This window comes from Nanorana parkeri, unplaced genomic scaffold, assembly GCF_000935625.1.
Source record: "Nanorana parkeri isolate BGI_ZX_2015 unplaced genomic scaffold, ASM93562v1 scaffold874, whole genome shotgun sequence".
NCBI classification, from domain to species: Eukaryota; Metazoa; Chordata; class Amphibia; order Anura; family Dicroglossidae; genus Nanorana; species Nanorana parkeri.
This window is the reverse complement of record NW_017307142.1, coordinates 680,503-691,650: the sequence shown is the minus strand read 5'-3', so window position 1 is coordinate 691,650 and position 11,148 is coordinate 680,503. Positions and strand designations below refer to the sequence as shown.

The following is an 11,148-nucleotide window of genomic DNA, read 5'->3' as shown; positions in this document are numbered from 1 at the left end:
ATATATATATATATAAAATAAACTTTACATGAAATTAAAATTAAGTTTCACCCAGAACCCTTATAGTTTTAATATGAAAGATGTATTTGATTTTGTGTACACAAATTATTAAATGGATTATAGGCATTGCAAATTAACTCTGTGCACTACAGTTGGGGTTGATATTGAGCATATTCACGTTGCAACGCGCAGATTCACTTAGCTCAGTGAATGAGGTAAAGCTGTGTTCACTTCTATCATCCAATTATGTGAAAGCATTCACATCATCAAAACAGCCTTAAATTTGTGTGGATCTTCTGATGCTGAAGAAGATTTGTCTCTTGTGTATAGCACTTGCCACATTCTATACATCTGAATGGTTTCTCTCGTGTGGGTTCTCAGGTGATCAATAAGGTATTTCTTTCGTGAGAAGCCCTTGTCGCATTCTGAGCATTTAAATGTTTTTTCTCCAGTGTGAATCCTCTGGTGTCTAGTAAGATGTGTTTTCTTGGTGAAATGTCTGTCACATTCTGAACACTGATATGGTTTCTCTCCTGTGTGGGTTCTCAGGTGATAAATAAGCGGTCCCCTTTGTGAGAAGCATTTGTCACATTCTGAACATTTATATGGTTTCTCCCCAGTGTGAATCCTCCGGTGACTAGTAAGAAGTCCTTTAATTGAGAAGCACTTTTCACATTCTGAACATCTATATGGTTTTTCTCCTGTGTGAATCCTCTGGTGATAGGTGAGACCTCCCTTTTGTGTGAAACACTGGTCACATTCTGAACACTTAAACAGCTTCTCTCCTGTATGGATCCTCAGGTAATAGTAAGAGATGTCTTTTTTGTGATGCATCTCCCACATTCTGAACACCTATATGGTTTATCTTCTGTATCAGTCTTCTGGTGTTGAGAAAGGTTTGTCTCCTGTGTGAAGCATTTGCCACATTCAAAACATTGAAATGGTTTTCTTCCTGTGTGCAACCCCTGATCAGCAGTGAGCTGTAATACAACACTCAAGGGCTCACATTCCTAGGATGATATTGGTTTCAGTCCAGTATGAATCTCCTGCAGATCTGTAATATGTAACTTAGAATCAAAACATTTTTCACACCGAAAGCACTTATATGACTTGTCTCCTCCGGGGTTCATTGTATGTTGATGAAGATCTACTTAAATGCAATATATTTTCAGACTCCTTAATGGAGAATTCAACAATTTTGGTGAATTCCTGAAAAAAAAATAAACATTAATATATAATGATAGAATATTAACAACAAATAAAGACCAGTCTATAGAATTCAATAAAAAGGTCCAGATGTCTACATTATATTTTTTGTTTTTAGGATTTCAGTTGAAAATGTTATTAGTTCTTAGTGATTTTTTCCAGTCTTGAAGATGCTCCAACCACCAGTAAAGTTCCAACCTGCCCTCCTTATTTCACGTGGCATCACTGCTTTATTGGTGGATTTTACCTTGCCAGCATATAAATGGTCCACGTTCTACTCTGTGGGTTTTGGATTATCAAATGCCTGTCTTGAAATGTGTGACAGGCCTTTAGGCCATCATCATTATGATGATTGAATGCTCTTGCTCTTCTTTAACCAATATTCCTTCAGCATGGATATTTGGGGTAAGCCCTATTTTTAAAAGATGGATAATCTGTTAACATATGCCCATGCTCTTCATCAATCATACCAATGACTGGAATTAATGAACATCAGAGTAGACCTTCTGACACAGGTGCTGTTTCCTGGTTATTAATTAAATAACTAGTATTGTTTGTTTCCTGGATTTAATTGGGATTTCTAAACCCTGTAAGAGGGGGGAACTGCAATATACACCACTTAAATCCAGAAAATCTCTAAAAGGGCTATTCACTAAAGGTTGAAGTGTTTGGAGAAGGCAGGAGAAATGAACAATCGAGGACAACATAGCTGAACTGGAAAGTGAGGTGAATTGGAGAATGTTTCCAAATCAGCGATTTTAGCCTAGATTGTTCACTTCTCCTGCCTTCTCCAAACTCACCATTTTTTGAATAACCTTGTAAATGTTGACACAAAAGCTTCCATATCCTGTATAAAGAGCCACCAGGTAATGTGGCACCACACCCCTATTAGACAATAGTAGTTAAAAAGGACATTGTTGGGGGTTTATTGGTACCATAACACGACCACTTAAAACATTGTAAAAAAAACATCAACTTATTATTATATCACATAAAACCAAATGCCTTAAAATATTGTGCAAAATATTGCACTAAAAAGAGTCTGTGTTTCTACACTGATATGTGTTTCATATTATTTGAACACCACATAAGCCTCTCAGAAACACTTAATATGCAAGAAACAATTCAAATTATTTACAGTTGCTGGTCAAACAAATGTCATCAGTTATGCAAGGTTGGAGAGTGCTTTGGTCCTCGGAGTGTTTCACTTATGCTTCCTCAGGAAGAGTTGGAGGCAACTTTAAAGCAGTAAACAACCATCAAATGTATAGTTGATGGCACGGGTCCACACATGTGGGGACACCTATGGTCACCACATGGATGCCACTGATGAGGAGCTCTGTCTGGGGGTAGCCAAAAGAAGAAGCATGAACTCCCACCCCTGAATACTAGTATGAATCGACCAGAGATACATAGTCCCCAGATTTGCATTGAAAGGGCAAAATAACCATTTGCTTGTTTCTGGTATACACATAGTTATTGTTTGAACAAGATAATTGTGTTTTCTCCAGAAACTAATTTAGTTGTTTCCAAAATGATAAAACTGCATTCCTGGCCAAATTAACGTTTCCCTGTCTTTGTGAAACAACATAAGACTTTGTGAAACATAAGACCTTGAAACTGTCCAGCTAATTTCTTCTTTGTAACTGTTCTATGGTCCATATTATTATTCATTTTGTATACGTGTATGTTTTTCCATTGGTTCATGCTCCGCCATGCCCCTATCACTGTCCATATAATCTTTTGTATTAACAATAAACCTTTGAATATAGAGTGAATACACAACTTGGTGTGACTCTTTATTCCCAAGTACTTGTCTGAGGCTGGTAGTACGGTTGAATCCTGGGAAACTCTAAAATTGGAACCCTAACATTCATGAAGGAATGTAACTTGTCCACCACACTCTAGGCAACATAATTGTTCCTAGTGCTGCCATAAAAAATATTTATCCCTTCTGTTCCCAATGCCATTCTAGTCCTCAGTAGCCCCAGTTATCACATTGTCACCCTAGTGGACTGGCATCTAAAAATCAGAGTAGACGTTCTGGTACAGGTGATTTTTTTCTAGTTATTAATGAGATAACTAGTATTGTTTGTTTCCTGGATTTGATTGGGATTTCTAAACCTTCTAAGAAGGGGAATTAAAATATACTCCACCTAAATCTAGAATATCTCTACAATCAATTTCGACACAAAGGCACCTGAATTGCAAAAGTGAAAAAATAATTGCACATACCTGGTAAAATGTAGAATGGGATCCTCTAGAACCTTCTTGTCCTCTTCAACAGCATTTCTTGTAACTGACTGAACCCTGCCTCACCTTTTATTCAGTTAATTTAAGTGTACTGGCTTCCCATTGGCTAAAAATGAATGGCCTATTTCACGAAGGGTATGCTTAGTGCTGTCTAATTGAACACTTTCAGCTGCTCTTTGTTTCAGCTCTCCTGCACAAATCACAGCCTGGGCAAGTTCATTTACATTGTAATATGTGGAGGGAAGACAATAGCAGGGAACCTTGAAAGACAGTTGTCTCTACTCATGAACATAAACAGGCAATGCTATAACTGTATTTACAATGACAAAAGGGAATGGATATGGTAATCTAATGTTTTTTGCCACTTATGGCTCATTCACATGCCCTTGTGAACAGCGTCACAATTAGATCTCCATGGATGATTGGAGATGCCATTCAGACAAATTGGAACCATCACATATATGGGTATAGATGCATGCAGGCATGTATTTCTATTCATTTTCTAGGTGCTTACTTCTAGCCTGTTGCATTTAAAAGCCAACATAGATATGTATGGTGGCTGTCATGGCTTCTTTTTATACCTTGTTTATCTGTAGTAATTTGAGCAGACGTCCATCTGGCCGTTCACAAACGGCCATGGACGTAAGGTAGTTAATAGTGATCTGTACCTAATAGATATAGAAGCATTATCTGCCAGCCAACCCTGCCATAAATAGTAAGGACGAGTGCTTCTGTTTATGACAGACAGGGAAAAGAGACACCTAATGCAGGTTTACCTTGAGGGAATCAATAGCCAATGGACAAGGATATTTAACCTGTCCAATAGCCTCATCCCCAACTAGACTTAGTTGGTGGTGTCTGTGGGTTCTCTGTAGATATCATAGAAACTTTCATCTTATGCCTATGGGTGTTTGAGGGCTGAAGCTGAAGCCTTGGGGCAATAGTAGAGAGAAAAAAAACTAAACTAAAAAAATAGGAAATCTGTTATGAGGACATATTGGGGGTGATTTACTAACCTAAACACACGCACGCACCAGGTGTGTGTGATTTTCACACAGCAAAACGTATTTATCAACCAAAAAGTCTCTAAAAGCATATTTCCACTAATGCCATATATGGAAAAATCATGCACATGATGCATATATAATGCTGCTTCACAGTTTAGACAAAAATGGTTAGCTCATGCATTTACATTCCTGCATTCATCAACGCAAGCAACACAACGTAGAGCTAATTTACACAACATCACCTTGTAATTCATGCAGGGCTTTGCACAACACACCTGCTGGGTGTGTACACACTACAAAGGTGTTTAGATTTCACCCATAGATCATGCTGGGAGGGAACACACTACAGAGGTGTATACATGTTCGTGGTGTGTTTATAAGGTTAGTAAATCAACCCCATTGAGTCTAACCTTCTGAAAATACTATCTGCCTGGCTGTCATGCTGATCCAATAGTTTCAGCAATAATGGGATCACTGACTGCGGGCCGACATGCAAATTTATAGCTGACTGACTTCATTCTGGGTTTTTTTGGTCTGCAGTTTCGTTCTGTGTCATGTAATAAAAATATGACATGCCAGCATGACGGTATTGTGTTTTTTTTGTTTTTTTTAAAGGGCAGCATTAGCATCACTTATCTGCCTCTTGGTTAGCTTCCATTCACACCAATGCAATGTGACATTAAAGAGGTGCTGCATGGAGCATTGGGGTGTGCTGCTTTAGGGTAGCCCATTCATTTTAATAGACCTACATATATAAAGTACCCTATTTCCATATCACTCAGTCACTCCTTTACAAAATGCTTACAACGTATGTGTAACTACTGTTTATGGCTTTATATAGAACAGGGAAGGGTTAGACCCCCTGCCAGGCTATTTTGTGGTCATCTGTGTATCATTGGAGAAATGTAATTTTACTTCCTGTCTAGAGATGCAACAGGAAGTTAGAGGAAATATCCCCAAAGTGAGAGGAATTTCCCCCTTACACACTTGTCCCAGGAACATGTGTCCCCATTGGAAGATTTTCCCTTACCTCTTGTTCTTGGGGCAACTGTAGAATTTTGGATTTCCTCTGAAATTATACAGCAGTGATGTAGGATGATACCGCTACACTACAGTACATTTTTCTGCGGTAAGCCACGCATATTGATTTTTTTTACAATTATACACTGCCTAGTGTCTCCTGTTCAGAATGCAAAAAAGTCAAATTGTTTAATGACTATGTATAGAGCCAGTGCAATAATGGGCTGTTTTTTTGCGGACTGCTGTCCCTCCTGTTCAAAATGCAGCCTAGTAAAAGGGCTTAAATAATGTCTATGGAGTTACTGACATATTTCTTATTTATTTTTTTGCAATATAAACACTAAAATGTTGATTTTCAGACTTCCAAATTGCATGGAGTCTGTCCAAATGCAGCCTACAAGAGATTGTTGAAATACTGTCTATGCAATATGTCCCATATGCCTTTGTTTTGAAAAATAAACACTTTATAATGGTTTTTTTTTGTCCTCAAAAGTTGCATGAGGAAAGTGTTTTATCAACTGAGGCGTTCCTAGAGGTGTATGAAAATTACAGATGTGCAGTGCGTGCTATGTTCCTTACATTTTAATGTCAAAACATTAGGCAATGAGGTCCTAAAGAAACTAGAAATAGTATGTATGTCGTGTGTATCATATTACCTCTATTGTAATCCGAAAATTATAAAGTTTAAAGGGTATCTAAACTCAAAAAAAATTTAATACATTGCAGCTTACCACTCCTTAAATGTTGTGGCTGACGTAGTTTTTATTTTTTAGGGTTTTTTTATTTTATTTTTACCTGATGATCTGGCCAGCAACACACTTCATGCCTTAGGGTGGCTAGACTCTATGGAAAAGCAAATGGAGCCACCATTGATCAGCAGCATTGTCAACCTGTGGAGAGGTCAGTGTTACATGCACTAACAGATTTAGATGGACTTGACCAGCAAATTAAAGCCAAACATCAGCTTAATTTAAAAGCAGCTACAGCTTTTTGTTTTCCTTTTGGGATAAAAGGTTTTACATAAATGGATAAAATGTATCCATTGTAAGCAGCCCTGTAAAATGATCTGTCTCAATCCCCTAACTTCATTTTTTGCTGCACAACTTAATTTGTAAAAGAAAGTTAAAAAAAACTTACTGGCTGGAATACCAAGTGCAAATTAAGGGATACAAAAGCCTAAAAATATAAAACTAATGCATCCAGCACATCTAAGGACTGGTAAGCTGCTGTGTATATTACATTTTTGCTTTGGGTTTAGATATGCTTTAACAAAGAACGCAAAACATTTCTTTACCACCTCCATTACCTTTTGTTTAGGTAATACAATTGTAGTATCAGCGCTTTATGCTAGTGACAAAAGATGATTGTTTCAGTGAAGGTTTCCTCCCATTGATTTCCCTTAAATTAAAATGTTAATGAACTTCTCATGGCTGTTATTGTGGTAAAGAGCTGAGACAAAGAGCATCTGAAACTTTCTAAAGGGTAGATTAAACTATCTAATTTGTTAAGAAGCTGTTTCAGCCAATCAGAATTAACCACATATTAGTCAATGGTGGTGAAATAAATAAAAGGTGAAGTAGGGCTCTGCTAGAAGAACATTTGTTGAAGAGGACAAGAGGCTTCTACAGGATTTCTACAGGATTTCTGTAATACATTATACCAGGTAGGTACACTTTTTATGAATGGTTAACTGCACAATTAAGATGTCTTACTTCATTAAACATTCGGGGCCCATTTACCCCGGTTCCATTGCATTTCGATCTGTTGAGTTGCAATATGTTTTTCAACAGATGCTAACGGAAGAACAATTAAGGAAGATGTGTGAATGGGGCAAGTTCTTGCTTTTCTGTTATATGGTGTTACATTACGTTGCACTACTTTTCTTCAGCATGAAGCAACAGATGGTGTGAACTAGCCCCATTGACCCCTGAAAAAAGAGACATTTAAAAGGTAGAGTGTATTTCAGTAGTATTTTTGTGGTGGGTTTAAATTTTAAAATCAAGTTTAGAGAACAGTATCAGTTAGCCAACTGCCAACCAGGAATTATTGCTATTAGAAAACTTACTAAACTTGAGTATTTTAAAATCAAGTGTATCAGCATTCATTTTTCCATGAAGGCTTTCTGTTAAACTTGTTTTTATCTAGGGAGGGCACAAAGACCCAACAGCCCTGAGTCCTTGGGCCTAACAACCAAAGTACACATTATCAGTATAACACAACATAGGAAGAGACACCACTTAAAAATACACACTCACCTTCAGCTATCCATGGTTAAATGTCCTGTGTGTCTAAAAACAATCCTTTTAGACCTATAACTGCAATATGTTTTGAAATCCCTAGGATGATGTGTTGTAGATACAAATTATTTTCATTTGTCCTGTAGGTATGCACTATAATTGCTGAATTTCCATTTCTGAAGTCTTACAGCTGAGAAGGTGCACACAATGAGCCCTGAAGTAGGCAAGCCGTATAAGTGCTCTCACTGTGAGAAACGTTTTCTTTGTAAGGCACACCTTACAGTTCACCAGAGGATTCATACTGGAGAGAAGCCATTTTCATGTTCTGAATGTGAAAAGTCCTTTAGTGTTGCATCACATCTCATTAATCATCGGCGGACTCACACTGGAGAGAAGCCATTTAGATGTTCAGAATGTAACAAGTGTTTCACAGAAAAGAGTCATCTTATTAACCACCAAAGGATTCACACGGGAGTGAAGCCATTTCAATGTTCAAAATGTCACAAATGCTTCTCACAGAAGGCACATCTTACTCAACACCAGATGACTCACACAGGAGACAAGCCATTTATATGTACAGAATGTAGCATGTGCTTCTCACAGAAGAAATTTCTTGCTCGACATCAGAAAAGTCACACGGGAGAAAAGCCATTTCAATGTTTAGAATGCAATACGTGTTTCACACGGAAGGCACAGCTTACGCTGCACCAGAGGATTCACACAGGAGAGAAACCCTTTAGATGTTCAGAATGTGACCGGAGCTTCCTGGAAAAGAGAAGTCTAACTCAACACCAGATGATTCACACTGGAGAGAAGCCATTTTTATGTCTGGAATGTGACAAGTGCTTTTCTCATAAAAGAAGTTTTACTCAACATCAAAGAACTCACACCGGAGAAAAGCCATTTAGATGTTCAGAATGTGGCAAGTGGTTCACACAAAAGTCAAATCTTACCCGACACCAGAAGATTCACATTGGAGAAAAGCCATTTATATGACACAATGTAATGTGGCAAGTGCTTCTTTCTCAAGATAGGTCTTATTAAGAAGCAGATAATTCACTCTAGAGGAATAACCATTTAGAGTTGAAAAATGTGAAAAGTAATTCTCACTTAATCTTACACAATAGCAGATGGTTTCCAGTAGGGATGTTCAGATACCAGTGTTGATACTTGACATTTTCTCGAGAACTACCAGGGTTGCAGCGGTTAGTTGTGCTACTAAAATTGCTAGCAATTGCTTGTAGTACAACTGATTGCTAAACAGAAAGTGTTGTATTTTTATAGAGAGTAGGATTTGCCCAGTGCTTCTGGAAAGATCATGGCCTCTGTGTCCTTGATGAACACCTGTGAAGAGAGAGTGCAGCTAGGATTGGTGAACACCCCTTGTAACAGCTGTGTCAAGATGACAGTCTCCACAGATCTGTTCTTGTGTAAACTGCAGTGATGTGCGGTACCTCTTGTTCCAGGTGAGGCATTCCCCATCCTCACCCACAGCACGTCCCGCCCCACCACCGCCATCTGAAGCCCTGCCCCAACCTGACAAAGCCCCACCCCCAACACATCCCCAAGCCATGGTAAAGGAGGAATTGAGGAGACAGGGAGGAGCCTCCCTGTCTCTCACTTGCTTGTCACTGCTGAGGCATTGAGATCGATGGCCTCAGTGGGGTTTTTTTTCTTTTTTTGATTGGACAGCTTGGACCAATGGTGCTTTGCCATTGGTCCAAGCCATCCACAGAGCTCAAGCCTCTAACACAGTAGAGGCTGTGACAGCTATTGCCTCAATAGTTAGGTTACACAAGCAGTGGGGAAGCCCTCTGCTGTGTAACCTAACTACCTGTCAAAAGCTGGATGCAGTGATGTCTGTAATTAACAGGCAGTGCTCTGTCCATGACAGGTTACACAGCGGGGAGGATTTTGCAATACAAATTAGTAAACCAAATGTGAGATTGTAGTCCCATCACAGGAGTGAGCTTGGAGTGGTGGCTACTTTACAACACACACAGGGACCAAAAGTAGCCACCCTCCAGAAGGATAGCAACCAATCAGCTTCTCTCTTCCGTTTGTTCAGTTAGGCTTTGAAAATGAAAGAGAAGCTGATTGGTTGCCATGGCCACCTGCTCCAGAGTCTGTTTGCTCCAGTTTTTATAAATTCCCCTCATTGTGTCCCCAGTTTTTAACAAAAATGCAGCATGTAAATCCCAAAATGTTGCAGACCATAATGCCCTTATTCAAATAAGAAGACATGTAGGAAAAAATCAGCTTACATTGGTCTATGTAACCTGTGCACATATAATTGCGGGTGTGGTGACACAATAATAGGTATTGTAATGGAGATAAGCATTGGTTGGGTGTATAAGCAGTGTTAGGCTCAGACAGAAGTCAGCATATATTTAAAACACATTTGTAACCTAAAATTTCCAGTTACAAATATGACTACACTTGATGCATTGTATAAACCATAAACACAAAATAGTGTATCCTGCATATAATATAAATACAAAAGTAAATACTAAGCAAGCATGCTTTGTCAAAAGTTATTGTTAGAAAACCCAACAAATTCAGCTCTTTGACCCAAATAACAGCTTGGCACGCACAATAACAACACAAAGGTATACTACTAAAACAAAGCAAAAATAATTGCAATATAGTTTAGCAAAAACAGGTTGGGTGATGTATTCATTTAAAAATAAGATACACAAAGATAAATGGGCTGCTTTAATGCAAGGCACATTAACATGTGAAAAAACACACATGAACATACCACAAATATGTAAATGGGCCCTTACAGGCAGCCAGTGCTGGAACACTATGAATAAAAGTATGCTAAAAGAAAGCTTTCTTTGTATTAAAAGATCTGAATTCTCTGGGTAGGTTGGGCACCATTTAATAAATCAATTGTCCTTAAAGGAATTTCTAATTATAGAATGGATATGTTAAACCAGACAATGGAGATGTAAAGTCTTTGGGTAATATAGGGCTTAAAAATACAGCAAAACACACAAATGAAATTTAGCATTCTGCTTCATTTGTGGAAACCACCCATAAAAGTACCCGAGTAAGCATTACTATTTCACCTTTAGCAACAATTCATCGGCCGCGTAAGGAAAAAAGATGTCTGTAAAGAAGAAATCATGGCAAAAGGACTTGCTTTATTTTTCTTGAAGATGTTTAGCTGAATTTAAACATGAGAATTCTGAATTTAGAAACCTAGTTGGTTGACATCTTCAAGAAAAATACAGCAAGTCCAGTTGCCTTGATTTATTTTATACAGATATACCATGACCTGGATGAATGAGAACCTTCACAGACAACACTGAACATGGGATCTCAGCTATATTGGTTTTAATCAATGGATAGGAATATTCTTGGATGATATCACATTATTATTAAAATAAAAAAAATACAGAATTTTTTTAAAATTTAAA

General features: G+C 38.1%; 1 pseudogene; it reads right to left on the bottom strand.

Annotated features, from left to right (window-relative positions):
* Positions 1-266: 266 nt before the first annotated feature.
* The window catches only part of LOC108794615, a 39,015-nt pseudogene continuing 28,133 nt past the window's right edge, over positions 267-11,148 (bottom strand).